Source organism: Caloenas nicobarica, chromosome 17 (assembly GCF_036013445.1).
Source record: "Caloenas nicobarica isolate bCalNic1 chromosome 17, bCalNic1.hap1, whole genome shotgun sequence".
NCBI classification, from domain to species: Eukaryota; Metazoa; Chordata; class Aves; order Columbiformes; family Columbidae; genus Caloenas; species Caloenas nicobarica.
In genome coordinates, this window is record NC_088261.1 from 11473536 (window position 1) to 11500309 (window position 26774).

A 26774-nucleotide genomic window follows, 5' to 3' on the forward strand; every position below is an offset into this window, starting at 1 on the left:
TCAATGCAGCAGGTTTATTGTGTCCTCTCATCATCTGCTATCTACAATGTTTTCTCACTTCATTACACTGTAAGTTAACCTTGAGATTAAAGTTTGCTCGTCCCAATGTATTTTAACAAGGGAAACAACCCCGAGGCCTGGGATATCTAATTTTTTCCTTTTGTCATAGCTCAGGAAATAAAAAAAGAAATAAACATTGATATATATAAAAAAGTAGATGGAGCCACAAACACATAAGAATTATTTTCCAGGGAAGTCAGGGGTGAATGAGAGCTTCTGTAAACAGTGAGACTGCTGCCAGCAGATCGAGGGAGGTCATCGTTCCCCTGTCCTCAGCACTGGTGAGGCCACTCCTGAAGAACCGTGTCTAGTTCTGGGCTTCCCTGTGCAAGAGAGACATGGACATGCTAGAGAGAGTTCACCAGACCGTCACGACGATGATGAAGGGCCTGGAGTGTCTGTCCAATGGGGACAGGCTGAGAGAGCTGGGGCTGCTCAGCCCGGAGAAGAGAAGGCTCACGGGGGATCTCATCAATGTGCATCAATCCCTGAAGGGAAGGTGCCAAGAGGATGGAGCCAGGCTCTTTCCAGAGGTGCCCAGTGACAGGACCAGAGGCAATGGGCACAAACTGAAACACAGGAGATTCCCCCAGAGCATCAGGAAACAGTTTTTTACTGCCTGGGTGACCGAGCCCTGGCAGACGTTGCCCAGGGAGTTGTGGAGTCGTCACCTTTGGAGATACACAAAAGCCATCTGGACATGGCCCTGGGCAACCAGCTCTGGGAGTCCCAGCCTGAGCAGGGGGCTGGACCAGACGACCTCCAGAGGTCCCTTCCAACCTCAACCATTCTGCCACTCTGTTATCCGTGACTGCAGACATCATCAAGTAGCATTTGTCCTCTCTGTTGCTCAACTTAGAAATCTCTGGAAATCTCTAAAGGCACAAGTAAGGAGCAGCTTAGATGCTGTTCAAATCAGCCAACTTTTATTTGGATCCCAATGAGACCCACTTGTTTAAAGAAGGCATTTCTGAACCACCTTCCAAGCTCTCTGTCTCCTAGACTGTATATGAGGGGACTGATTCAAAATATTAAGACCATTTAGAAAAGAGAGCATATTTTGTTTGGCTTTCCGATTCTGTTAGCATCTGGTAAGCAATACGCCACGTTAAAGTTCCATTGACAGTTGTAACATCAAACAACGATCAGATAAGATGAGGAGGTGTAAACACCTTTTTGCTGAAAGAGATTTTCAGAACGGAGGAAAGGATGTGAATTGTAAGATGCCAGAAAATGTAAAAATGTGAAGAAAGCACCTCATCACATCTGTGGTGAACTCCGTGTTGTGGCCAGCACTGTATCATCACAGGAAAGATTAGCAGGAAGGCGCCCCACTGGACCTGTTGTTTGTGAATAGAGAAGAATTCGTGGGTAATGTGTTGTTTGGAGGTCACCTTGGGCATAGCCATCATGATACAGTTTTCTATTCTTGGAGAAGGAGGGCGGTCAGCAGAACAGCTACCTTGGACTTCTGCAGGGCAGACTCTGACCTGTTCTTCAGGAAGGAAATCTTAGAGGTGCAGGAGCAGGCTGTTCCCATGTGCCAAAAGACGAGCTGGCAGGGAGGAAGACCGGCCTGGCTGAATAGAGAACTTTGGCTGGAACTCGGGAATAAAAGGAGAGTTTATAACCTATGGAAGAAGGGGCAGGCAATTCAGGAGGACTACAAGGATGCCATGAAGTTACACAGTGAGAAAATTAGAAGGGCCAAAGCCCAAGTAGAACTGGGCCTGGCTACTGCTGAAGAAGGGAACAAAAAATATTTATGTAAATACATTAGCAGCAAATGGAGGGCTAGGGAGAATCTCCACCCTCTGGTGGATGTGGCGGAGGAAAAATAGTGACAGAGGACAAAGGAAAGGCTGAGGTACTAAATGACTTCGTTGCCTCAGTCTTTAATAGTAAGACCAGTTGTGCTCCAGGTACTGACCCTCCTGAACTGGAAGAGAGGGACAGGGAGCAGAATGAAGCCCAAATAATCCCATGGAAAATGGGGCAGCCTCCTACACAATTTAGAAATGCACAAGTCTATGTGGCCAGATGGGACTCACCCAAGGGTACTGAGGGAGCCAGTGGTGGTGTTCACCAAGACACTTTCCATCATTCATCAGCAGTCCTGCCTCACCAGGGTGGTCCCAGTTCACTGCAAGTTGGCAAATGTGATACCAATCTACAAGAAGGGCCAGAAGGAGGATCCAGGGAATTACAGGCCTATCATTATGACCTCGGTGCCGGAGAAGGTTATGGAACAGATCATCCTGAGTGCCATCACGCAGCACATACAAGACAACCAAGGGATCAGGCTCAGTCAGCATGGGTTTATGAAAGGCAGGTTCTGCTTCACCAGTCTGATCTCCTTCTATGACAAGGTGACCTGCTTAGTGGATGAGGGTAAGGCTGTGGATGTTGTGTACCTCGACTTTAGGAAAGCCTTTGACACTGTTTCCTACAGCATTCTCCTGGAGAAACTGGCAGCTCATGGCTTGGATCGGTCTACTCTTTGCTGGGTAAAGAACTGGATGGATAGCCAGGCCCAAAGAGTTGTGGTGAACGGAGTCAAATCCAGTTGGGTGCTGGCCAACAGAGGCTGAACATAAATCGGTATTGTGCCCAGGTGGCCAAGAAGGCCACCAGCGTCCTGGCTTGTATCAGCACTAGTGTTGCCAGCGGTACTAAGGAAGGGATCATACCCCTGTACTGGGCACTGGGGAGGCCACACCTCCAATCCTGAGGTCAGTTTTGGGCCCCTCATGACAAGAAAGACCTTGAGGTGCTGGAGAGAGTTCAGAGAAGGGCAGCAAAGCTGGTGAAGAGTCTGGATCTCAAGTCTGATGGGGAGTGGCTGAGGGAACTGAGGCTGTTCAGCCTTGAGAAAAGGAGGCTGAGCGGAGACCTTCTCGCTCGCTACAACTACCTGGAAGGAGGTTGGAGCATGGAGGGTGTTGGTCTCTTCTCCCAAGTAGCAAGTGATAGGACGAAAGGAAACGGCCTCAAGTTTTGCCAGGGGAGATTTAGATTGGATATTAGGAAAAAATTTCTTCATGGAAAGGGTTGTCAGCCACTGGAACAGGCTGCCCAGGGCAGTGGTTGTTACCATCCCTGGAGGGTTTAAAAGACGTGTAGATGATGTTCTTAGGGACATGGTTTAGTGCCAGTTTTGGGTTAATGGTTGGACTTGATGATCTTGAGGGTCTGTTACAATGAAAATGATTCTGTGATTCTATGAATTGCAGCAGGGAGGTGCTGTGACATCACCAAGCGTATCACAAATCCCAGCATTGCACAGATGATAGCTCAAGGAGTGGAGATGTGGGTAAAACCAACGTAGTCTGGCTGTTGCTTGGAGGTCACCTCATGACGGCAGTGTGATTGGTCATGAGCAGGCTGGCATCATGAGGTCACCAAGAACACCAGCTGTGAAGCCTGCAGTCAGATGAGTGAGCCCCTGGTCAGGCCCTGCCCTAGAGTGAAGACACCTCTACATCAAATGGTAACATATGGGACATGTCAAGAGAAACTGGCATGTATCAGAGAACCTTGTGAGAAGGGACTAGAAGTACCAGTGTGACCACATGTCCCAGCTGGGTGTCACAAGCGGCTGACGAGCAGAGGCATGAGAAGAGGCCAAACTGCTTGGAGAACTGGAAGGGTACTTGGGAGCTTCTGGGTCATCAAGCCTTGCAAGGCCAGCAGTGCCAGGGTAACCCATCAGTGATGTCATTTAAGGCCCAGATGATCTTGGCCATGGCATCCCAACTACCAAATGATGGTACAAATGAAACAAACCTGAGACCATTGGGGAAAAAGTAATTTGTGGCAGTTGTTAATTAGGGAGGGGACTGGGGCACGGAAAGGGAGGGATCCAGGTGGACTGGGAGGAAGAAGCCTGTGCATGGGGAGAGGAGAGGGATGCAAGGGGCCCACTGCAGTGAGGAAGGAGCTGCTCGGTGCTGATCTGTTCAAACCCTCTGCCTGATCACCATGGTGTATCCTGCCTTCTTATTAAACTCCTCGTGGCTATTAGCTGTGTGAGCTGATTAGTGTGTGTGTATGTGTGTGTGAATGTACATCCATGCTTTGCTGGCCAGCTCCAATTGGGGCTGGCTGGAGGAGGAGGACACCAGGATGTGGAGAGACACAACGCTGAAGTTGCCAAACGAGTAACATCTCCAAGACTGGGTAGGACACCTGGGCAGACCCAAACTCAGGCCCACACTGGTGGGACTGTGAGTGTGTGTGCCCATGGATAAGTGCTGCAGAGGATCAACAGAACATTCTTGACCTTCACACCAGATCAGCCTGAGACAGGAACTGGATGGGGACAGTTGTGTTGTCCATGGTTGTCTGTATTCTGTTGTTGGTGTGGTGGCTGCAAAGGTGCTGTTCTCTGTTGGTCTGAGTATGGTTGGGGATATCCATCTATTTTTCCTTGCACATACTGGTATCTAGAACTTTTTGTTTGTGTGACTCCAACTTGGGTGATCTCTCACTTAGTGGGGCTTCAGTCACTGCTTTCCTCCAAGGCACATGTTGTCCCCATAGAACACCAAGGCTCTCCAGGAAGCCCCAGATTACCTTCCTGGAGAATTTCTTCTGCACTGTCATATCTGAGAAAGCCCTGGGTACGTACCTCACTGACTGTTCACCATCTCCATGGTCACCACACACCAATGGGTGAGTCCAAAATCCAACCCCCTTGGTCTCTAACAACTACCAATGGGACCATGAGCTTTTCTCTTCCAATCCAAAGGAAAAGTAGGCCCTTTGGGGGTGAAATTCCTGGGGCTTGTTGTTGACATCAGCTTTGGAAGAAGAGTCCAAACATCAGTCAGTGCACTGGGGTGATCCCATTTTATTTCAGAGATGCTATGAGAGTGTCAGATCTATCCCAGTGAGAGGCATACTTTTATATCAGATCCAGATTAGACAGAGCAGGTTCATTCCTTGAGAGAAGTAAGAGGGATTAAAACATTTATGTAGGAAACTAATAAAAATTTGTAACAATGCAGATAATGATAACAAAAATTATAAAACAGCAAAAAAAGGACAAGCCTGCAAAGAGTGATGCAAAATTTACCACTATTGAGAGCCATCTCTTCAATAACCTTCCTAATGCACTCCTTCAGCTCCTGGTTCCTCATGCTGTAGATGAGGGGGGATCACCGCTGGAGGCACCACGGAGTACAGAACTGCCACCACCCAGTCCAGTGATGGGGAAGAGATGGAGGGAGGCTTCACATAGGCAAACGTGCCAGTGCCAATAAACAGGGAGACCACGGCCAGGTGAGGGAGGCACATGGAAAAGGCTTTGTGCTGTCCCTGCTCAGAGGGGATCCTCAGCACAGCCCTGAAGATCTGCACATAGGACAGCACAATAAAAACAAAACACCACCAAAATACAAAAGCATTAAACATGACGAGCTCAAATTCCCTGAGGTAGGAGTGTGAGCAGGAGAGCTTGAAGATCTGGAGGATTTCACAGGAGAACTGGTCCAGAGCATTGCCCTTGCAGAGTGGTAGTGAAAATGTATTTGTCGTGTGCAGCAGAGCAGTGAGAAACCCACTGGCCCAGGCAGCTGCTGCCATGTGGACACAAGCTCTGCTGCCCAGGAGGGTCCCGTAGTGCAGGGGTTTGCAGATAGCAATGTAGTGGTCATAGGACATGACTGTGAAAACGAAAAATTCTACTGACATCAAAAATGAACAGGAAAAAAAAACCAAACACGGGCAGAACATCCTGAGTAGGAAATTGTCCTGGTGTCCGAAAGGGAACTGACCATGGATTTGGGGACAGTGATGGAGATGGAGCCCAGGTCGAGGAGGGAGAGGTTGAGGAGGAAGAAGTACATGGGGGTGTGGAGGTGCTGGTCACAGGCTATGGTGGTGATGATGAGGTCGTTGCCCAGGAGGGCAGCCAGGGAGATGCCCAGGAAGAGCCAGAAGTGCAAGAGCTGCAGCTCCCGTGTGTCTGTGAACGCCAGGAGGAGGAACTGCCTGATGGAGCTGCTCTTGGACATTTGCTGCCTCTGCGCATGAGGACCTGTCACAGGAGGAGAAAACAATGACAGTTTTGGTGAGACTTCTTTGAGGAAAAAAACACGCCATTTCTCATAGAAAACCCCCTCCCTGAATGAAGGATGTGTCAGCTCATTCTCCATTACTACCAACTGAATGACATGGTTCATCACAGCTTAAAATGCAGCTTGGGCATCTAGTTCCCATGAAGATACCTCTGGGGCAGGACCCCTGGAGTCAGTATCAGAACAAAAATTTACTCACATCCCCACCCCAACCCCAGAGACTAAGAGCACCGTGGACAGGTGGAGAAACAGGGAAGAACACTGCAGTGCTCCAAAAAAATAAAGCAAGGATAGAAAGGCAGATGGGCATGCTGCGAAACCTTCTCCTTACCTGGCTGTGCTGCTGCCACTCACATGATGTCACTGTAGGGCAAGTGCTTTCAACACCTTTTTTTGTGTACCACATTCCAGGAGGTCCAGCTGCTGAGGTGGTGACTCATGGCCTGGACCCCATGGCCTTGGGGCAGGGGCTCTGCTGGGAAGGAGAGGAGACTAATGTGTGTGCACTGCATGGGGCTGCAGGGGGGTTCCTGAATCCCCCCTCCCACATCTTCATGGTAGTACTTCCCTCTCACCCCCTGCCCATGTGTCTGCTGCCTGGAGCTGTCTCTGCTGGGAGCTGTTTCTCTGTCCCTGGGTCTCCTCCCTGTCACTGCTCATAGAGCCAAACTCACCCGCTGTGTGCTCAGCTCTGCCCGGCAGACGCCTCCTGGCACCGGGCACTGCCCAGGGGCATCTCTGTGTGTGCAGGGGCTCAGGAGCAGCTCAGACAAGTCCTAAGGAGAACTGGGGTCTCAGTGCCTTCTCCAAAGCAGAGGAATAAATTCCCAACTCCCAGTGCCCACCCACCCAACCAAGAATGGTAAAACTCAAAGCATAAAATTCTCCCCTGTTAGATAAATGCTGCCTCAATATCCTTCAGAATGACCCTGTGCAAATGTCCTAGGAGTGAGCTGGAACTGTGAGCAGTCCACACCCAAGCAGTTTCCTCTCAACAGCAGAAAGACCCTGTCCTGCCCTGCCTGGGGCCACTCCTTCCACCCACAGCTTCTCTCACAACACCATGGGGAGCTCCCTGGGCAGGCTGAGCGCTGACCCTGGCCAGCAGCAGAGTCCCTGCTGCAGTGCACGGCCCCTGGGGTGCAGGGACCCTGCTCTGCAGGACAGCCCTGGGCACCCCTGTCTGCACACCTGGCATTACATCCCTGCAGCTGGGAGAAGGCAGCTGTCGTGCCCTGTCCATGCAAGGAATCCCTGCTGAGGAGCACATCATTCTCTTCTACACCAACCATGGGATGTTTCAGCTCTGTAAGACAATTGCAGGATGCTCATCTGCACTGCTGTTCAGCCAGAGACTTATTGTGTTAAGGACTGTGAAGCTTTCTCCTCCAGTGAGCTCTCAGCTGTCTCACCACCCCAGACTGCGTTTCCCTCTCTCTGCCCAGCTCCTCTCCCCTCGGTGCTGCAGGCAGAGCCCCCAGCCCTGCTGCGCTTTGCAGAGGAGCTGCTCCTGGGCAGAGCTGTCTCTCTGCAGCGCTGCCGCTTGCCATGAGCTCCCTCTGTGCCAGGAGCGCAGCCCAGCTCAGCAGCACAGGAGTGGCCCAAGACATTTTAATGTCCCCTCCGGGGTCCCTTGAGTTGTCCCTGGGGCTCCAGGGGAAGGTCCTGTGAAATGGGCTGAAGTAATCAGTGATGTTCCTTCTCTCACCTCTGCAGAGACAATTCTTTCCAGCAGTGGCATTTTTCCTATTAGAAACACATTTGGTCATAAGAATCATATTTTCTTGTCCCATCATTAGACAGGACACCAGGAAGGTTACAGCAAAGGAGCTGGTTTCTCTAAGCTGGAGGGGATATCTTCAGTTGAATGAATTTAGGCATTAGGGTTTGGAGTCCTAGGGCTAGAAAGACAGCAATCTTTTGACCATGTCATGTCTCTATGCTGAAGCAAAGCCTTTGCACACATGGGCTCTTGGACACTTGGTACCAGGTTTCCTTGTGGCAGGTCAGAGCTGGGCTGGTGCCACAGCTGGGGTGGTTCAGCCCAAATGTGAGGCAATGTCCTCAGCCAGGGACCTGACGGGGTGAGCTGAAGCCATTAGTGTTGGAGACAGAGCTGTGACATGGGTGGAATAAACAGATAAGGCATGGTGGCACAAATTAATTAATCTGGTCTTCGAGGACAGCATCCTCCAAGCACAGCAACAGTCTGCATTGAAACCCAGTCTAAACCTGTAAAACAATTCAGGGGCACCATAATGAGCTGTTACTACTTCAGGAAGAATTAAACGAGAAACAAAGATACTGTCTGGCCACTGTTGAATTTATTAAGGGATAGAGGTGATATCCTCTGTGTGTTCTTGTCCTCTGTTTTTACCAGGAAGGCCTCCCAAGCCTCTGTGACTGGAGGCAGGAATCTGGAGGAGAATAACCAGTAGTGGATGGGGATCAAGTCAGAGGTCACTTGAACTAATGCAATCCTTACCAGTCTCTGAGACAGGAGAGGCAGCATCCCAGGGAGCTGAGACAGCAGGACGATGTCAGTGAGGCCACTCGTCATCCTCTATGAAAGGTCATGGAGACTGGGGGACTCCCTGACCACTGGCAGCACTCACATATTGCATGCACTTTTCAAAAATGGCCAATGGATGAGCAGCAGGACTAAAGGCTCAGCTCCAGAACATGTCCACTTAGACCCCATTTCTCTGAAAGAGAAGGTGACTGGGTTTACCCACGGTAGATTGCACTTGTCCATCCTCTTTCCTTTCTGTGATGAAAAGACAGGATTGCTGGACGTGGGGAGAGCATTGGTGGTCATCATGAGGATAGTAAAGAACTGCAAGTTGTTTCCCATGGAGTGTGCACCCACTCTGTCCCAGAAAGTGCCCAAGATGTGTTTGAATAAAGCCCTGAGTAATCTGGACTGACCCTGCTTTGAGCAGGAGGTTGGTCAAGACACTTCCCAAGGTTCCTTCCAGCCTGAATGGTGCTGTCTTTCCTTCCCCTTCACGTTTTCAAATTAGAAAAAGCTACAGGTTCTCCCTGAACACAGAATTAATTCACATAAGGTGCAGGGCTGCTTTACAAGTACCCTCAAATAGCCCTGACAACAACTTTTGCATCCCTTTTAATTCGCCCCAAACCACGTCCTTCTTTTTTGCTATCCTAACACACTTCCAAAAAGAGCAGCCCATCTTGTTAATTCTTTCAGAGCAGGTTGCTCAATAGTTGTCAGCATCCATGTACAGTCTGCACATCAGCCAGGCATCAAAGCCACCATTACAGAAATGGAGATAAGGCACTGGACCAGCTCCTTGCACCCAGGAATTGGCATGCCATGTCACCTGAGATTCCCCGGAACACCTGAACTTTAAGTGCAGAAAAGTGTGAGTCCTCACTGGGTATCCTGGCTTGTCTCCTGACCCATGTGGTGCTTCAGGCTGCGAAGAGAATCAAAACCAACTTTTTGACTGTGGTAGTTGCATTGTACATGCTGTCATGCAGGGCAGATGAAGGTAACACAGAACTCCAGGCTCTGCAGCACAGTTGGGACTCCAGAGACTGGAAATGCAGGTAACGGTGCTGTGTCAGTGCACACCTGTCGTGGTTTAACCCCAGCTGGCAATACAACCACGACAGCTGCTCACTCACCGCCTCCCCCCCCCACTCTCCCCAAAGAAGGGAGAGAATCAACAGGGAAGGGAGAAACTTGGATTGAGATAAACACAGTTTAATAAAATAACAAAATACTAATACACTACTAGTAAATATAAAAGATATTCAAGGCAATTCCCCATGAACTCTGTCCACACTAAGCAGCCAGTCCCAGGAAGGCAGCACCCTGGCCCCGAAACAGCTGATCCCAAAGAGAGGAGAAAAAAAGAGAAAGGCAGCAAGGCTGAGAGGCCTCTGCAAAACAGCAAAAAGTCAAACTAAATGTCCCAACCGAAACTCCCCCGGCTGCGCCCCAGAGCAAGCAAGAGCGAGAGACAGCGGAAGAGCCAGAGAGCAAACTGGAAGGCCCTGACTCCTTAAATAATGACCATGACGCTAATGGGCTGGAATACTCCTATTGCTCAGTCTGGGTGTCCGTCCAGCTCTGTCCATCCATCCCCTTCCTCGCTGCCTCAGGCCTGTGGGCAGAGCTCAGAGTGTCCTTGGCTCTCAGACCAGAGCAATTCAGAACATTAGCTCTGTGTTGGATGTTATCTCTTGTTCTCAGACTAAATCCAAATAATGACTGTGCTAGCTATGAAAAAGAAAGGTTTCTAACTGCATGAAGAAAATTAACCCATTTTCAGCTAAACCAGCACAACACCACATAAAAATTCTGGCTTCCTTTGTGCCTTTGCATCAACCTGGGACCTGTTCCTTGGCCATCTTTGGATAAAAAAAGAAACTATTCCCCTATGCCACCTCCCCATTACGTCAGAAAAAAAGGAGAAAAGATATGGAAGAGCGATGATTTTGGGGCAATTCTGTCCAAGAAGCGTACTCTTTAAATGATTAAAAAGGTTTATAAACTGAATTGGGTCTCTCCACATCCCGACAAGAAACAGTTGCTCATTGTATGTCAAACCAGGCATTATTTACTTCTTGAAATACTACCCATTCTTTCTTTTTAACCTCGCCAATCAGAATTTCACATTGTTCATTATGGTTTTTAATTCTAGCATCCTTAGCTGCAGGACAAAATCCAATTACATGTGCACAAGTCTCAATTTGTGCCTGGCAATGCTGGCATGATTTCAGTTCAGTTCCTTGTCTACCCTTTGCCAAAAATTCTCTCATTGGGTGGACATTTGCCCTTAATTGTAATGCACTAATGAGCTTTCTGTGGGGAATGCCTCTGTAAAATTCAATCCATTTATTACTGATTTTATCCCTCTCAAAATTCATAATCCCATGGCCCTGGGAGGGAAGCTTGGTCCAATTGACAAATTCTTGTTTTCTCCAGTTACCAGGCCTTGGAAAAATGATTTTCAGAGTGGGTATCTCCCATTACGAAAGTGGTTCTTCACTGCCCAGTTCCTCTGATATAATGAGAACTACTCTTGGGTCCCATATAGATGGAATTTTATATCCTTTCGCTGCAACCCAATATTTTTCAAATTCTTTCTCAGTACCTTCATGCTTCACAATAGTTCTTATTTTTTCATCTGAAGACACTGCAATTCTATGCAGTCTTTGGGCTTACACACTAGGGATCAATCCCCAGAGTCTAGTTATATCCAGTCCACCATTCCTAGTGCTGGAATACAGGATGCGGTCACCGGTACTTGGTGGTAGATGTAACCATTCCTTGACAGCCATTCAAATTGTCAAGTCAAGGTTTTCTAGGTAAGTAATTTTTACCTCGGCTTGATCAGCTAATTGGTTCAGTCACAGAATTGCATATCCATTCAAGATGTCACATTTCACAAGAGACTTAAATGCTGACTTTTCAATTTTTTAAATCCATCCTTTCACTTTTTCCAAAAGTTCTGGTTTTGATATTCCTGACCACGGATGCACATGTAACCCTAAGTACTTTTCTGAATCATCAGGTTCAATCATATTCAAAAGGGTGTCATTAATTGTCCAAAAATCACAGTCATTGATTTTATATTAATCTTTAGTTGGCTGGATGTAAAAACTGTGGCACTTTTCTCCCTGTACTTTGAGGCAAGTTAGATCACAAAAGACCTAAAATTTCAATTTTTTTTCCATTCCTTCCCATGAACAATACCTACTCATATGCAAAGGCCGTGACTGATATATTTCTCGCACAGTGTAGGAATCCTTCTCCTTGCTCCTCCAGTTTCCATAGCAGAGGGTCTAATGATAAATAATATTGGAGACGCTGGACTGCAGTTTTTTACACCAATCCGAATTCCAGTGGGATTCGACTGTCAATACAAGTCAAGTCAAGTCAAGTCAAGTCAAGTCAAGTCAAGTCAAGTCAAGTCAAGTCAAGTCAAGTAGTGCTGTCATGGTACGTGTTTTTAATCAGGGCAACAATATGTTGGTCCACACTGTTTAAGGGCCATAATATGAGAATGGCTCATGGTGTCTAAGGCTTTAGCTAGATCAATGAGGAACACCCTCAAGGGTTGCTTCTCTCTTCTTACCCTTTGCATTAAGAGTTGTAATGATTTCAAATTTTCAGCATATCCTGATGATCTCATAAAACTTCTCTGTCACGAGCTGATGGGACATGCCTTGGTCATTCTCACTGTTAAAAATCTTGAGAACAAGCTCAAGGTGGTTGATCCGATGGTAATTGGCCGCCAATTGTTGATGTCATTTTGGCATTAGCCACCAATTGTTGATGTCATTTTGGCATTCCAGCAGGGCCTATTTAGATATTAACACAGTCCAACATTCTTTCACAACATCCGGTATTATACCAGATACCATCCATAGATTGAATAATTCCATCAACTGGGTGTAATGCTGATCTATTTTAATAAGATCCCTCAAACTTAGTCCGTCTGGTCCTTGCACTGCTTTTTTGCTTATCTCTTTGATGTTTTTAGAGATTTCTTTCACTGTGATCATGGCCTCAAATGATGAGTTGTTTGCTTGTCCAATGGTTCTGAAGGCACTCAGGCCCTTGAATGTTCCTGGTGATTCCCATTCTGATTTGAACACCTCATGCATCTTGTCTAGTGGGATACTGCATTTCAGGGATTCCCCACCATCCAAGATAATAGCAGTAAGTTTCCCTCTATCCAGGTAAAACAGCCACTGGAATCATAGGAACTGCTCCCATTTCATGGCTCTCTTCTTCATCCACTCCTTTGGTGGTTCTGAAGGATGGGCCTTACAGGGCACCTGGCGTTTCCAGCCTTGGCTTGCTTTCAACCCGGTGGACTCTACTATCCCACTCAACTCTCTCCAAAGCGAAAGGTCCCTTTTACAAAAGAACCGGTAAATCCACATGAGACTTGATGGTATGAAAGCACATGAAGGAGCCTGCCTTGGAGGGAAAACCAACTACAAAGGGCTCTGACTAAAAGTAACCTTGAAGTTCACAGTGCTGAAAAAATAAAGCTCTTACACAAGATGGAGCACCCTGTTGACTGTCGAGCCACCAATACAAGGAGTCACACCTATGCTGAGAAGGCAAGATGACCTGCTCAGCAACCCAGACAGCTGATGCCACACTAGAGTACAGAGAAGGTGAGTCAGTGTGCTGAACACCAGGATGCTGAAATAAAGACTCGCCTCATCACTGGGCTGCTGTTGCTTCCTTTGCATGACCCTGAGTTGCTGCTGCTGGCTGAAGAAGCCCTGGAGTTCTAATGGATGTTAGCAGGACTCAGCTGGTTTTTGCACAGCGTTGACAAAGGGTCCTTTTCACGGGAAGCAGGTGGGCTGGCTCTGGACTTGTAGGATAAGGATTCATTATTCCAACCATAAGGTCCATAGCTGGAGGGGAACAAAACACTTAAAGCACATGAGATTATCTTCATCATGGAACACATTATGTGCCTTATTTTACACACAAAGTTGCTTAAACACTAAAACAGACAGATAACTGTGAGTGGCTGGGAAGAAAGGCCTGAAGTCATCAGCCACTGAACATCCTTTCACTGACTATGGGGCTCTCAGTCTAAATTACGTGGAAACCTCAGCTAGTTTCATGTTTCTCTGTGGATAGCACGGTTCCCAGTGACGCGATCAGATCATCCGCATTCCCTGAACCTCTGATGCCATTAGGTAACGAGAGGACTGCAGCCTGGCCTAGTGCCAAAAGAACCACGTTTCAGCCTTCCCCGGCCAGGCCTGCGCACAAATCCCTGTCCATGGAGGTTTGCTCTTAGACTATTTTCATGCTTCCCAGCAAGCAGCCTGATCACAGCATGCAGTAAAAACAGACTTTGTTTGAGCCACTGCTCTTTTCTGCCTTTGGCATAGTGGGTGCTTCGGCTGTTGTTGTCAGCTATTCTTTTGCTTAGACATAGTTCAAACACCACTGGTATTCAAGTAAACAAAGCTCAGCCTTTTCTTTCTTCCTTTCTGTTTCCCTCATACATATCTACCTTTCTTTTCCCACTCATTATTGAATAATATGACTGTCAACTGTGTGCTTGAAAGCAATCGCTATCCGCAAGGCCCGCCAGCTTCTTGAGGTGTGTTCCTCACTTGCTCCCTTGGTTTGCCTTCCTGCACTACTATGCTGCTGCCTGCATCCTCTCATGGAAGTTGGTCTTCTAAACTTTAATGAAAGGCTTGGTTTTAAAAAAATATGGAAAAAGGCAAATCCAGCCATCAAAAGAGAAGGCTTGAACATAAAAATATAAATACCACAGAACTGTGAAACAAAAGCTCTTCTTAGAATTGTCTGTAGCAGGCAACCAAACAGTGACCACGACATTTTTTTGGTGCAAGTTTGACTTTGGGAAGTGCATTAGAGGTTCTTCTTGGTCCAGCCACTGAGCTGGTTGTTGCTGGTTGTCGTATACAATCCACTTTTCGTCGCACATCACAATCTGATTGAGAAATGGTTTGTTGTCGCATAGAATAAGAGGACACTTCAAAAGGACGTTTTTTAAAAATTTTCGGTCAGCTCATGAGGCACCTACTTATGGAGTTTTTTCACATTTCCCATTTTCTTCAAATGGTGAAAACCATAGAATGGTCAACGTTGAGTTAGAATCATAGAAACATTTCAGTTGGAAGAGACCCTCAGGATCGTCGAGTCCAACCACAACCCAACTCCAGCACTAAACCATGTCCCTTGGAACCTCGTCTAAACACCTTTTAAACCCCTCCAGGGACGGTGACTCCACCACTGCCCTGGGCAGCCTGTTCCAATGCTGACAACCCTTTCCAGGAAGAAATTGTTCCTAATATCCAATCTAAACCTCCCGTGGCACAACTTGAGGCTGTTTCCTCTGGTCCTGGCGCTTGTTCCTGGGGAGCAGAGCCCGACCCACCCTGGCTCCAAGCTCCTTTCAGGCAGTTCAGAGATCAGAAGGTCTCCCCTCAGCTCCTGTTCTCCAGGTGAACCCCCCAGGTCCCTCAGCCACTCCCATCACACTTGTGCTCCAGCCCCTTCCCCAGCTTCATCACCCCCTCTGAACTCTCTCTAGTATTTCAACGTCCTTCTTATGATGAGGGGCCCAAAACTGAACACAGTATTCAAGATGGGGCCTCACCAGCACCGAGTACAGTGGCACGATCACTCCTCCAGTCCTGCTGGCCACACTATTCCTGATACAAGCAACTTCTCGTGTAGTTGTAAGAGGATCAGCTTCGATGATTGCTCTCAACTGGTTGTTGTCAACTTCCGATGGTCGGTCACTACGCTCCTCACCTTCAAGGCTCCCATCTCCTTTGCGAAACTTCTTGAACCACCACCACTGCACTGTATGTTCGTTAGCAGTTTCTGGGCCAAATGCATTGTTGATGTTGCAAGTTGACTCTGCTGCTTTACGACCCATTTTGAACTTGAATTTGCTTTTTTTCTAACATAATTTCCATAGTCTAAAATAAAGATAAAATAAAGAGCAAGTAATAAGTCAGTAGCAAAAAACTATAAAGCGAGAAAAGCACATTAAAATGATGCATAACATAACCACATTTATTTAAGAATGTACTCCAATATCAAATGGCAAATTTCAACAATGCAAAAGCCACGATTACTTTTGCACCAACCTACTATCTTCATTTTTGCTCATCTAACTTGCTTACTCTTCTTTGGAAGAAGGTTTGTTATCAAATAATCAAAATTTATCATGTTCAGCAGTTGTCCGATCTCATCTAAATACTATAGTTTTGGCAGTAATCTGAATTGCAGTAATGCAAACTATAAGCACTGCAGATCTCAAAATAAATATGAAGCATGACTGGTGTATGCTGTGTCTCTAAACACACAATCACTACGGACTAATTACTGAGATTGTCTGAGAGCCATCATGTAGATCCTGCATATCACTATCATCTCAGTTTGTGTTTTTCTTAATTGTTTTTAATTCATTTGTAGAGCAGACACAAACGGATGTTGGAACAGACAAAGAGCATTGCAAGTTGTTTGTTTTTCTTTTCCTGCTTTTTATATCTTAAAGGAGATTCTTCATACAGAAAGCAGGCTGACCTAATTATTTTTTGTGCTTGTATATGCAGTTTGAACTGTTCTAACAATACCTTAAAAATGGCTCCTACCACTTTTATCTTCTCAGCCTGAAATTACCTTTGTTAGGAGGAACATATGTTCCTGGAGCAGAAGGGAACAGTCTGGGCAACTTATCTTCCTCTTCAAACAAAAAGGTTTTCAATCAGAGTCTGAAGGATGCTACTTTGCTACACCAGGCTCATTAGAAACACTGAGACTGGATGTTCAAAAAATACAGACAGTTGTATAACATGATACTCAATTTGCACATGACAATTTTATAAAATGTATGTGTAAATCCACCTGTGGACTAGTACCTTCTATAAGGAAGCACGTAGTGTCACCTCAGGAGATTTTTCATATACCTGGCAGTACTCTTCAGCCTGCTTGAAAGGAAATGGATAGGCTGGTCAGAAGTACTTTTAGGAGTTGGAAAACATCACCTCTGGCAGGGATAACACCGCAATACATAGAAAAGGAGCAAACTCCATAATGAACTAGGAAAACACCCCAGCCCTCCCATCACACTGGTGGCAGACATTTAACAAAGGGCTTTCAGAGGCCCTTTCAACGCATCTCCTAAATCTGGTTCTAATGCAGAAGGAGGAGGGATGCTGCCTGGTGCAGCGCAGTGACCTGTGCCGGCCGCGTGCACAGCACACACGCACATGTGTGCAATCACGTGCTAACCTTGACTCAGCTGAAAGCTTTTGCACAGTCACCCTTAACATAAGACATATGGTTTTCATTATAATTTGCATTAAACATTTTGAATCAGCTTGACATGTTTTCAACAGGGAACAGAAAAACACTGGAATGAGAAATATCTGGGAGGTAACTAACCAAACAATCCTGCAGTCCTAGGATGACAAGCAGGTTTTGACTCATATTCCACACTGGATTAGCAGAGGAGAAAAAAAATCTGCTTGAATATACAAAAAGACATTTTTCTACTAGATCACAGCTACTGCCATCTTCCATACCTGCCTCAACTCTGACCTCTAAATCCCAGTGCCCTTCTTACGCCAGGAACTCGGGCATCTTTTCCAGACACAGGAGCACATTCCCACAGTTCCCAGGAGACCTGCATCTCCATCAAAAAGCACTTGGAGCTAAAAGAGGAATTGGCTGACGTGGGTCTCACCCTGTCCAGCAGCCCAGCGGCTCGGGTGCTCCCTGCAAAAGTCCTATATCCGCATCCCCTGCTCACTCAGGTTTGCGGTCGGAGCCGTGGCTCTCACGGACCAAGGGCAAGGCCAAGCTAGAGGCTGCGGGCATCCTAAGGCGAGAACCTCCCCTTAATGGTGGATGTTCCACCTTCTGTAAATCTGGAGCAACATCGGCACAATTAACAGGCCAGAGAGAGAGAGGGGAAGGAATTACAGCATGCCCGCTGGGAACAAGGCTTCAAACCCCCAACAAAACAGTTACTGAGTTAAACAAAGTGGAACCGATTCCCTCATCCCCTCAGCCTATTAGTGCGCTCTTCGCCTTTCTGCTCAAGTCCATCCTCCAGAAAAGGCAAACAGATCTCAAGAGAAGTTTCTTTTCCCTTTACTGAACTAAGTAACAGAGACCTCCTCTCATTCATTTCCCTGCGAGGGATAAATACCTTACTGCAGAAGATTTGTGCCCGAGACCCTGAACTGCAGCTGGCCTGTGCCATCAGCCTGGAGCTGAGCAGTTCATTTAGGACAGATGGGATTCAGGCTTTCGCCTCTTACTTGCCCACTCATCCTTTGTAACTTCCTGACTTCTTTTCAGGACCCTACATTTCTGCTGTGACATCTGGGCGCTTGCTGAAGCTGGAGAATCTCTGAACAAAAGGAGATACATGTCTTCAGAGGCCACAGGCCAACCAGTAATTGCCTACGTCTGTGTGGGTGTGAATAGCTGAGTGCTAGCATACAGTGAATAATCTTCTCCTGCTTAGAGGAAATGGTGTTATAATTAAAAATATCCATTCAGTGTTACAAAAATGGGTTCCCTTAAAGACTCAAGTGCTGATGGATTTCTGGCCAACAAAACCCCTTCCCAGCTTGCTTAAATATTAAATCCTCTTTAAAGTAGTGTTCAGATTAGGTAGTGTGTTTTCTTCCAATTAATCATAATTGTCTAAAGCATGTATTTTTGTTCTTAAAAAATAGGATCATGGAAACATCTTTTGCATCTGGTTTAAATGACTTAAAGCTATTGTATCAGGTTGAGGGTTTCTAATGTTATTTTTTCCTCTTTCAGTGGGATATGAACACTCACATCCAAAATACTCAGGGTAACAGTGCCCAGAAATTAACAACAGCCCTTGTATTGCCACTTGTTTAAGGTAAATGCAGGTTAAGGGGGGTTTTAAGAAAATACAGAAAAAGCTTCAATCGATTTGTTTTTCTAAAACACACAACTCATGATTGAAATTACTAACAAACTACACATCTCCCTTTGCCTTTGCTAAATTATTTTAAAACACAGATACTTCGGCATACCTTTGAAGGAAGTATTTCGGCAATTGCTCCACTGCAACAAGAAACTCTGAAACCGAAGCCAACCTGCTCATTTGCAACAGATTTCTCTCCACTGCTTTTGGAAGGGTCTTCTAAGTCTTGCTTTCAGACTGGTCACTCTTTCTGGTACCACACACCTCTCTCCAGCTTCTGCCTGACATTCCTCAGACACAGTCTTTCTCACTTGTTCTGTTTTCTGCCTTCTAGTTACAATATTAGTATCTTCTTCAGATTTTCTCTTGAGAGGCAATTAGTTTTCTTGAGAGACATTGTCTTTTTCCCCCTCACTCCCGTGAAAATTTCTCTAAGTAGAGGTAACATCCAGACAGTACTTTGGTTCCTCGATGACAAGGCTTTTAATCTCATGCAGCATTTTCCCTGGAAGAAAAAGCAGTTTCAGATTAAGTAGCTCAGTCTCAGCATCCACTTTCTTATGGCTCGAGAACAGCTATTAACGGGGACTGTGCTCAGATTTCATTCGTGTGTGAACGGAGGAGCCATGGCTGCGGCGGGCAGCACAGGCACAGCCGAGCTCTCAACACCGCACACCCCACCAGCGCAGCCCCGGGCACCCCCCTGATTACAAGCTCTGCAGAACCAACATTAAATCATGGAAGGGCTTAAATTCTGCAGAATGCAGTTGCTCGAGAAAACCAGACCAGCTCTGAGGGTCACTCCCAGGGACAGAGGGCCAGCCTGCCGTGCCGTCCTCTCCAGGAAAGCACTTGGTCCAGGATTAAGAGATGTGGGACACCTTCCAGGATTGAAAGACAGACAGGAACATGAATAAATGAATAAAAGCCACAAGTTTATTCTTTTAGAAGGAAAATCTCTCCTTGCTATTCATCAACCTGCCTCCAGTCCTGCAAAGTCTCTGACACATGCCTAAACTTATACGTGTGGGTAGTCCTGACTTTGCTGTGACAAGAGAGGCACAAGGAACACAGAGGCCAATTCACTTAGAAACCTTGAAGCTGGTCAATGGGGGGAAAAAAAAAAAAAATATATATATATATATTTCTAGTTCTCATTTTCTGTTTTAGAATTGTGGTTAAATTTGATCCTCAAAGCTGAAGGTCATCTGTGATCTCCCAAATAAAATCCCACCAGCACGCAGATATCAATCCATCTTACATGAAATTCTTATTCCAACACTGACAGAGAATGTGACCTGGGTAGCTGAGATTTACAAGAAATGTGTGTACTGGCCAGTTCAGTACACAAGATACATGTCTGGATCCACTTTGCCCACAAGAAAATGACTCGTCATTCAAAGGGATTCAAGGGGTCCAGAACTAGACTTCAGTTTCAGGGTGAGGTGGATCTGGATTTTTTTGGGAGGGGGTGGTGGTGTTACACATACACATGCCAGCAGAACACAAGCTAGCAAGACACCTATTTAAAACCATTTTAAAGCAATTTTTCAGCACAAAAAAAAACCCCACCACAAAAACTCCCCAAACCGGAGCATTGAAGATATATCTGGGTGAAAAATACTTCAGAATTGATTATTCAATCAGAATTCAATTAGTCAATTAGATGTACAGCTGTTAGTACATAAATAAAATACATCTAACAGTAACTTTACAACCAGGACTTGAACCGGGGCTGCTCGTTTCTGCACAGGCGGCCTGTGAGCCAAGGGAGGGGATGACCCGAGGGATGCAGCCAGAGCCAGACCTTTATTTCCAGACACAAACCGCAAGCGGGGGTTGTCCCTTCAGGAGCAGAACAGCCGCTCTCCAGGCCCGAGTTTCCGCGGCTCGCCGCCCCGCGCTGTGCTCGGTCAGACCTTTCCGGAGGCGCAGCCGCCTCCAGGGGACGAACAGCCCGGCGGGTGTTTGCAGGAGCGCCCCCGGCAGCCCCGCACCCGCTCGCCCCTTGGCGGGGAGGGCAGCGCAGGGGCCGCGGGGCGGGTGTCCCCGCTCACAGCGGGGGCGGCACCGAGCGCCCCTTCGGGGTCCCTTCCGACCCAGACCTGACCCGCCGGGCCGCACGCAGGCGGCAGCGCAGCCCACACCGCGGCCGCCCGGCTCCGGGCTGCGGACCGGCCGAGCCCGCGTTCCCCGCCCAGCCGGGGGCACCCGCCCCGCCCCGGGCCCGGCCCGCCCCGCCCCGGGCCCGGCCCGCCCCGCCCCGGGCCCGGCCCGCCCCGCCCCGGGCCCGGCCCGCCCCGCCCCGGGCCCGGCCCGCCCCGCCCCGGGCCCGGCCCGCCCCGCCCCGGGCCCGGCCCGCCCCGCCCCGGGCCCGGCCCGCCCCGCCCCGGGCCCGGCCCGCCCCGCCCCGGCTCCTCCCCGGGGGCGGTTCTGCTGGCAGCGGGCGGGCCGGGGCCGCGGGGCTCAGTGCCGCCTGCGGCGCCGCCGGAGGAGGGTCCGGGGGCTCCGGGGTCTGTTCGTACGCCCGCGGGTAAATTTCAACGTGTCCCCGCGGGACTGCTGAGCCACTAACCGCCTGTGTCGCCGTGAGGTGAGGCCCTGAGGGACCATCGGTGGGAGGAATTACGGCAGCGCCGCTCTCGCTCCTCCGGTGCCAGCAGAAAACCGCGCCGCCGCTCCGGGAAGGGCTGATGGGCAGAGGAGCATCGCTGTGGGGCGGTCACAGTGTCTGCACCTGCACCATGTGGGAGGAAAACCTGTAGCCCAAACGCCCCGTGAGTGATTCAGCGCCCACGGCCCGGGGGAAGCATTAGGAGGGAGCCGGCGGCCCCACAGCCGCCCCGGCTCGCAGCACTGGGGGCTGCTTGGCCTGAAGGAAGTACGGGGACAGTACGGTGACAGTCTGCATGCCAGGAAGAGGGTGGCAGGAACACGTTTTCCACCTCGCGTGGTTAATGTGGAACTCATGGCCTTGGCTTGTAGTGTGGCCATGGAGGGTCAGATGGAAGCCCAGAAGGTCTTTCTGACAGGCAAGGTCGAGGAGGGTTTGGCTGGTTTTAAAGCAGGCTGGAGAAACCCATTAGGTTTGGCAACACAAGGAGCGGGACTAGGTGACTTTTCTCCCTCTTCTGTTGGTTTTTGGTCATTTTAGTGATGCTGCACCAGTGAATTGTTTCCTTTCACTTGTTAAATCACTCACCACCAACCAAGCCCAGCCCCAGGCTCCCAGGTGGGACACGCTATATAGCAGTCAGGTATAGTCCAGTCTTTGGGTGGGCCCAAGAGCCAACACTCCAACAGCAGGAAAAGTGAAATTCTTTCTTGCCTGCTACAGTTCACACATCTCTTGATTAATTAAAAAACTGTAGTGGTCCCTTGGCTGGAACAAAGCCAACTGTGCTCCAGACCATGCTGGACTCCAAAGCCAGAGGTGGCAGGATCCAAACCAGCCAGAGATGCCAGATTTCAGTAGAAAATTCAGACTTAAAAATACAGTCATGGTCCCCTTCCGTCAATCAGCCAGTGATAGTTTCCTGCTTTTTATTTCCCTGTAGATTGACTCTTGGCCGCCCCTGGAACAGTGAACACCAGCTGAGCACACTGCAGCATAAGCCCAGCAATGGGGTGTGTGACCCTGATGCAGAACCGGTGTCTACCTGAGATGCAAGTGGTCAAGGCCAACACCTTCTGGAAGCAGCAAGTGAGGTTATTTAAGTTATGGGCTCTTGGCACGGCTTTGTCTGAAGGCAGTTACCCAAACCCATCAAACTCGGTGGAGAATAGAGTTACCCCCAACAAAGCCACTGTCTTTCACTATGTTTGCTTTGATGCCTGTGAGAGCTGAGAAGGTTTTGGAGGAACTGGAGTGTGCTGGATGCACTCCCTCCACCCTCCCCAGCCAGAGCAGCAGCAGTTTGGTTCAGACTCCAGAGCAGGGAAAGGCCTGGGCTGCAGCCAGGCCAAGAGCTCCTTTCAGGAGACCCACAGGGAAGCAGAACAGCGCACTGAACGCCGATGGGTTGTGGGCGCAGGGAGTCTCGTGCAGACCTTTCCCACTGTCTGCAATTTGACTACGAGCGAACCACTTTATTTTATAAATATGACACCCCGGGTGAGGCCGCTTTGAGCTTGCTCTGCTAAATACCCAGCTGTATGGCGATGGTTTTACTACTCACACATCAGTGGATGAGCCCAATTTATGTTTCATATCAATCATTTAGCTTAAGTAAATGCATACTAGATATAATGAATCATCTAGAAGTATAAGGTTGTGTGATTTTTAATATACTTTCTGCTTCATGTTACTTAGTCAGCTAAAATCTTTGCTGTAAAAGAAAACTTTGTAAATAATCTTTGCTAAAATCTTAAGCTGTAAAATTCTGCTCATATTTACCGAAAGCAACTGCAAACTACACCGAACACTTTCAAGATAAGGTCTAGTTCACACTTTGCTGGAAAGAATGGAACTGACTGGGGAAAAAAATAACAATACAAGGCTAACATGGAGACATTACAGACATCTGCAGAACGGGGCCTGTTTTGCACTTTGCTGAGAAGAAAAGGATTTATTCAGACAAACAGTACCTGGAAGGCCATGGGCTATAAACACTGTCTACAGCTGAACTAAACAAAGGCACATGTGAGATCAGTGAAAAAGATCCAATGAGAAGCAAGGAGACCCCAAAGTGAAACATTGCTGTTGGACTGAATCATGGTGTGAATGGTCCGTAAAGAGATAAAAGTCAATGGTTTCCTCTGCTTAGGTTGGACCTCTGCGCAGGTACCCAGCTTGAGCCAGCCCTCCTGCTATTCTATTCCTTTTTTTGTTTTTTATTTCTGAGAATTTTGTTTCCTGAAAGTCCGCTTTGCATACAGTTATTAGGCCTCACCTGAAAGTTTGCCTCTGGAATTCTAAAATACAGACTCCGGAGTGAACGGTTATCAGGGAGGGAAGACGCCTGAGCGTTTGCTTTGTGAACGGGTACAGGCTTCTGGAGAGAAGGCCAGCAGCATTCGGCTTGGCATATTTCCCCCATGCAGTAAATAATAGAGTGAACCCGCCACCGAACTCTTTTTGAGTCACATTTTTCTTTGAGAAATCTAAACATTGTTCTGCAGTGAGCAGAACCCTAAATCACTCCTCTGTGACGTGGAGGCACTAAACAACCTATGCAGTGCTGCTTTACACAGTGGCTGAGTGGAACACCAACAGCTGCCTTTCACTAGGCAATATAGAACCATAGAATTGTTTTGGTTGGAAGAGACCTTCAAAATCCTCAAATCCAACCATTAACCTAACTCTGGCATCAAACCATGTCCCTAAGAATCTATACGTCTTTTAAAGACTTCCAGGGAAGTGCTTACCTTATTGACCTGCTGCTGCCATGTGAGAGAGCAGCTGCCGGGGCAGTCAGACTGCGTAGCGATCTCGGCAGAAATCCCGCGTTTCTAAGGAGCCTTCACCCCAGCTGGGCATCGATGCAGAGTAGCTGTGTGCTCACGTGAGGGTGCGGAGATGGAACAACTTCACAAGAGCACAAAAAAATCCCCCTTTGGCAACACCACAGAGTTTGCCTCCAAGAGCTGTACAAGTCTCTCCTTCAGGAATCATTTTTTTCCCCTCTAATAAAGTCTCATAAGACTCATCTGTGGCCATTTCAGCACAAGGCTTACCAGCAGCTGATGGATACCCACCGAGCAATACAGGTGGACGCCCCTGGCTTTGCTCGTCATCACACCATTTCCTTACAAGAGGAGGTTTTTGTCAGGATATTAGTTGACTCCCCCTGCCCTGTGGCCCCGATGTCCCTTCCACGCTGCCCTGTGGGCGGTAGCAGAGCAGCTGTTGCTGTGGCCAAGCCGTGAGCTCAGCTCCAAGAAGTGGCACAGCAGAAGAGCTTGATAAAACCTAATCAGAGCAACTGAACGGGTTTTCTTCCAAAGTTAGAAATTTCTTAAATTTTCTGCACAAGAATACATCAGGTTGAGACTATTTTAACATGCGGCTCTGAGAAAAGCCTCTGATATACTAACAAGGCCTATTAGCACAATGCAAGTTGGACTACATTAAAGCAGTAGAGCAGCACTGGATAACGGGGGGAGGATTAATAGGTGTGTTAATGACCTGGATCACGAGAGGAACATGTATTGCAAATCCAAGAGTACATGGACTTCATATTTTCTTTCATTGCTTTGATGCTATGTTTTTATAGAAGTCCTACATGCTTGTAAATTGAATTTGCTAGATTGCAGCAGCATACTGCAGAAATGAGTGATCTCTCTGAAGAATCTTTCTGGGGCCTCTCCCTGTGATTCTTTGAGACAAGCAGTTCTTTCCAAATTATTTGATTTTCAAAACTATTTAATTTGTAGCTTTATGTTGCAGAACAGGGAAGCTTCATCTGGGTGTGTCTGACCTGTGATGCACTGTGCATGCATCGTGCTTAATGCACCAGGAGCTATGTTCTGGATTCATTGTTAATGAGAGTAAATAATTGGATGGGTTCTTATCATGCTCAACAAATGCATCTCACAACTTTGGAAACTCTCTCATCTCTTTTGATCAGCCATCTGTATTTTTTTAATGCTGAATGAATAGGAACTCTTTTTTAACCTTTTTTTTTTTTTCACATTCTATAAGCTGAGAGACTGCGCTGAGGCACTGGTCACAGAATTTTATTTAAAAAAAAAAAAACCAAACATAAAATACCAGGGAGTTCAGAGCTTCTTAACTGTGGAACACAGTGGTGAATTGGGCTTTTACTGTTTTCTTCTTTGCAGGAAGAATCCACAGCACAAGCTAGAATACAAGCACAGTTCAACACCAGGTAGGCCAAGTGGTTTAATACAACTCAAATTCAGGGAAAACAAAACAAAAAAACCCCAAACAAACAAACAACCCCAACCCAGCAATGGATTAAAAAAAAAAAAAGAAATTAATAAAATCTTGCAGCTACTGTAACAGAAGAACACTGTATTTGCAGCTTCCTATGTATTACACCGAGCTCTTGATTTTCTTACAATTGAGGTCTTGCCCTTGTCTGTGATAATATTGCTTGGCCACTGCAATCTTGCACTCACTTTGTCAAATGTTTTTCAGCTGAGGTGAGACACAGTTGATGTGGTTTGTATGCTCCTGTATCTTACATACTGACAAAAATGCTGTATGGGAAGTGGATATTTTAATGAGTTTAGTAGATTTTATTGAGAATTCAGCATGGTCTAGTGTGGTATTATTGGATCTCCATATTCTGCTTGCTCCATTCAGAGCTGGAGTATTACAATGAAAACAGGGAATATATTTAGGTGTCACTGGAGTGTTTCTCAGCATTTCAAATGGCTATTGCAGTACATTATTTCTATAGCTTTTCTTCTATCCCCATAGGAAAATGTGCGCACAGTAATGTTTTCTGTTTTAACTGTATAGATTTAGATCTTATGATTTCATACTGACCATTTATTCTTACTTGCCTTTTGATAGGAAATCCTCAGGTAGCATGCAATTTTAAAATAGTAGGATAATCAAGTCCAAAAATCAAGAAGCAGCACCAAAAAATGCAAAGTATCTCCCTGAATTCTTGAAGGACAAAATGTGAACAGTACATCCCCCTCTGGTTTTCGGCAAGTCTAGTTACTGAAATATGAAAGATATTGGAATAAAATCTCAGAATCAGTTTTAATTATATTCCCTCCAGCCCTCAAGAGAACATACATGCAGAAATGTGTTCTCCCACTAAGAAAATCCAAAGAAAGATTAAAAAAAATGATGACAGGCATGCTTGCAATGTTCGTTTTAGAGCATCATAGGATAATTTTGGTTGGAAAAGACCCTCAAGATCATCAAGTCCAACCATTACCCCACCCCTGGCACTGCCCATGTCCCTGAGAACCTCATCTCCGTCTGTCCAACCCCTCCAGGGATGGTGACTCCACCACTGCCCTGGGCAGCCTGTTCCAATGCCCGACAGCCCTTTGGGGAAGAAATTGTTCCCAAGATCCAACCTCAGCCTCCCCTGGCGCAACTTGAGGCTGTTTCCTCTGGTCCTGGCGCTTGTTCCTGGGGAGCAGAGCCCGACCCCCCTGGCTCCAAGCTCCTTTCAGGCAGTTCAGAGATCAGAAGGTCTCCCCTCAGCTCCTGTTCTCCAGGTGAACCCCCTAG

At 47.3% G+C, this 26774-nt stretch overlaps 2 long non-coding RNA genes across 4 annotated transcripts; one reads left to right on the forward strand and one right to left on the reverse strand.

The window, feature by feature from the left end:
- Nucleotides 1-15167: 15167 nt before the first annotated feature.
- LOC135995822 (uncharacterized) lies at nt 15168-20796 on the reverse strand. Of its 2 annotated transcripts, XR_010607181.1 has the most exons (4): nt 20421-20796; nt 18723-19118; nt 16560-16625; nt 15168-15614 (listed from the first exon to the last, which is right to left on the reverse strand). It is a non-coding gene; the product is annotated as an uncharacterized LOC135995822 (long non-coding RNA). The 2 variants fall into 2 exon arrangements; XR_010607182.1 differs by lacking the exon at nt 16560-16625.
- A 274-nt stretch (nt 20797-21070) lies between these two features.
- On the forward strand, nt 21071-26628 carry LOC135995678 (uncharacterized). 2 transcript variants are annotated; one of them, XR_010607148.1, is made up of 4 exons: nt 21071-21206; nt 22171-22316; nt 25397-25443; nt 26097-26628. It is a non-coding gene; the product is annotated as an uncharacterized LOC135995678 (long non-coding RNA). The 2 variants fall into 2 exon arrangements; XR_010607147.1 differs by having other exon boundaries at nt 25397-26628.
- The last annotated feature ends 146 nt before the right edge of the window (nt 26629-26774 follow it).